The 3,673-nt window shown below is 45.1% G+C and overlaps 1 pseudogene; it reads right to left on the bottom strand.

The window, feature by feature from the left end:
• Nucleotides 1-1,535: 1,535 nt before the first annotated feature.
• Nucleotides 1,536-3,671, bottom strand: LOC123115597 (ent-kaurenoic acid oxidase 1-like; annotated as a pseudogene).
• Between the last annotated feature and the right edge of the window lie 2 nt (nucleotides 3,672-3,673).

Below are 3,673 nucleotides of genomic sequence, written 5' to 3'. Positions count from 1 at the left end.
CTGGAGCATATGTATCTTTTTTTAAAATACATGGGCTCTTTTGAAATACATTAATATTTTTTCTTCTGCATAATAACATGTTTTCTACTACGAGATGAAGATTTATTTTTAAACATGTATTGCTTTATTTTTTGCATTGAGGTACGAATTTTTTTAGTTACTCTATGTTATTTCCCCCCAATTATTAAAACTATTTTGTACAAAATATTTTATAATTTACTAAATAAAACACATTTATTAAAAATAATAATGATAAAATAATAATTATTGATGGGCCGTAGTAGTGGTCGGACCATGGAAAGTAGCTTGTGGTTGGAGCTTGCTTATTGCATGCTATAAGGTGGCAAATAGGAGCTCCCTATATTGAGGGGAAAAATGTCAAACCAGTTCACCTGGGTTCAAGTCTTAAAAATTGTAAAGCATCATACTCATGTTTGATTACAAATAAATGCATAGCAATCAAACGAGCTTTTAATGACAAGAGAGACTAGAGGCAGTTATGATATGAGCATGCAGTACCGGCAGAACTAAAATACATGCATGCACCACAATGGCTGTTTTTTTGTTTCTTTTCCTTCTTCCTATTGTTGTTTCTTGTCTATTTATTTTTATTTTCGCTCTTTTCCTATTTTATTTTTACTTTTACTTTTTTTACTTACTTTCATTTCCTTTTATTCCATTTTCCCTTTCCTCTTTGGGAAAATAGAGAACATTTTTAAATCCTCTATGAACATATATTCAGCTACTTATGCACGACTTTGTATGATTTATTTTTTGAAATGTATGAATCTTTTAAAGCACATGAATATTATCTCGGTGCTTATTTTTTTACTATGGGATTATTATTTTGTTTGAACATATAAATATTTACATTTAAGTACATGAACATTGTTTCCAACTCCATCCGATCCATATTAATTGTCGCACACTTAGTACAACTTTGTACATGACAATTAATATGGATCGGAGGGAGTATACTTTTTACCTATTGTGAAACTAATTTTCCTAGATATAATATAAAGTTTATTCAATAAGAATCCTACTTTCTGATTTTTTTTTATTGATGGGACACATCTGTAGCCGGCCCATTTAGAGTCACTTCACATGGGAGCTTGCCTATCTTTTACTTGTTTTTTTTAGACAATCTCGCGAAGCTTTATTAAACTGCACCAATGTTTACAGAGATAAAGGATAGATTACCGGGATGTCCTAACCAAACATGGCGACCCACCCCTAGCTTCAAAACATGCTTCGCTAGATTGTGAGCTTCGAAATTCGAGCTCCTAAATTCATGACCAATATTGCAAACTGCAAAAGAAACACTATGCTCCATGATTTCATGTAGCATGGCACCATAGCTAGTGGGGTTCCTTCGCTTGAGATCTTCAACTACAACCTTACGACCACGCATATAGTGATGGTCACGGGCTCTTTGGCCCCTCAGGCCCATCTATTGCGTGCCCATTCAACCAAATGTACTCAAGCCGAGCTCCATAAATGGCATTCTCATCACCCAAAAAAAACTAGTAGCTTTTCAAATAATGGTCTTGTCCCTTGCAGTACAAATTTAAAAGCATCATGCCCATGTTTGCTTGCAAAGATAATGTCATTTCCAGAAAAAGATAGACTAGCTATAGTTCTGATAGGATCATACAGTACTAATAGAATTAACATTGATGCACTAGCATAGCTAGAAAAAAAATCATTGAATGCATCTCCATCAAGCTCTAAGCTTACGGAAGGTCATGGCTGCGCCGTCCAATGGCCTTGGGTGTGGAAGGTAATTGACCTTGGCATCAGGATTCAACAGCTCCCATCTGAAACAATCATTCGTTTGGCAAACTAGGATCAAATGTCAGTTTATGCAATAAATAAATCAATCAATCAAATGCCAAGATTAAAATAAGCAAATGAATTCTACTGATCTCATATTTAGTGATTACATAGGCTTTGAAGTACTGTATATCATCACTCACTCATAACCAATGGAGAGGTGATGGAGCATGATGGTGATCTGCAATTTCGCGAGCATGTTGCCGGCGCAAATCCTATATCCGCCACCGAATGCTTGGTACGTCCCTGGCTTCACTTGTTTCTGCATTCAGCAAGTTCTTCGTTGACAATTGATGCGTACATGATGAAGTTGCATCCATGATCAATGAGTGAAAGACAACAACTTACATCCCATCTGTCGGGGTTGAAGGTGAGGGGGTCCTGGTAGTAGACTGGGTCGGTGTGCAGCGACCTCACCCACACGAGCACCGGCCACCCTGTCGGGATCGTGTACCCACCATACTCCACGTCCCGGTTCGCGACGCGGTGGACCATGGGGGCGATGTTGGCCATTCGGATCGTCTCCTCCACCACCTTCGCCGTGTACTTCATCCTCGGCAGGTCATCATGGGTGATCATCAATGAACCACCTTTGCTTTCGCTCAGTGTGCCACGTTCTCCTCTCGGAGCTTGGCGAGGGCGGCAGGGGATTTGGCCAAGTGGTAGGTAGCCCACATGATGGCGCTGGCCGTGGATTCATAGCCAGCGACCACGAGGTTGACCATGTTGTCCACTACCTCCTCGTCGCTCAGCCTCTTCCCCTGCTCATCATCGGTGCACATCAGCCCGCTCATGAGATCATCACACTTCTTGTCCACCTTCTTCCTTGCCTCCAGCTCATGCCGGAAGACCGCGTTCAGCTTCCGACGGCACTGCACAAGTTGTTAAATCCCTCTACAGTTATTTTGATGATTTCTGTAAAAACAAGGAGCAAACAAATTACCTTGACTCTCTCTTGATAGTGTAACCCGATCCATTTGTTGGATTGTATGAAAAAAAACCAGATTACCTTGCGAGCACCATGAAATTTCGTCCCTGGAAGATCCAAGGGGAATGCCCTGAGGCCAGCCATCAGGCTGCCGAACCACTGGTCGATCTGCTCCGTCAATGGCGACGGCTCCATGCTTATGAACATTTTGAATATGTTCGCGAACGTCACCTGTGCAATTTAAGGAGCATCATTGACAGAGAAGAGAAGCACATGCATGCTCGCCGAGGACTGGCTAAGTATTAATGAATAAATTTCTTACTTTCTTGATCTCGGTGGAGGCAACGATTGTCCCCATGTCTGCCCACGCGGCCAGCGCCGCCACAACACGCGGCTGCACGACGGCGGCGATGGTCCGAAGGGAGCTGGGGCGGTTGATGGCGGTGAGGATGATCCCACGAAGCCTAGCGTGGCTGGCGCCCTCGACGTTGACCATGGACTTGTGGCCGATGAGCTCCGGCACGGGCCACCGTATGCCGAAGTTATCGGCGGACTGGAACACGAACTTGTTGGCCGTCGGAGAGCACGCGATGACGGCGGGGGAGCCGAAGAGGTGCGTCCGGTAGATGCCGGCCCCGGCGCCGTGCGCGCGCCTCTTTGCGGCGATGAAGTCGTCCGGGCGGCGCGCGAGCTTGAAGTGCCAGACGAAGGAGAGCGTCTCGCCGAGGAAGGGCAGGCCCATGTGGCCCGGCGGGAGGCGGCGCCGGCCGCCGTGCCTGAGGAAGAAGGCGGCGCGGTACCACGCGTCGGCGGACTGCCAGACGGCGAGGCAGAACAGCGGGACGGCGCCGAGGGTGAGGGCCAGCCACCATGCCCACTCAGCCACACCAACTCCCGCTGCTATCGCCATTG

The sequence above is a fragment of the Triticum aestivum genome, chromosome 5B, assembly GCF_018294505.1.
Source record: "Triticum aestivum cultivar Chinese Spring chromosome 5B, IWGSC CS RefSeq v2.1, whole genome shotgun sequence".
Lineage (NCBI taxonomy): Eukaryota > Viridiplantae > Streptophyta > Magnoliopsida > Poales > Poaceae > Triticum > Triticum aestivum.
This window is presented reverse-complemented; position numbering and strand designations above follow the sequence as displayed.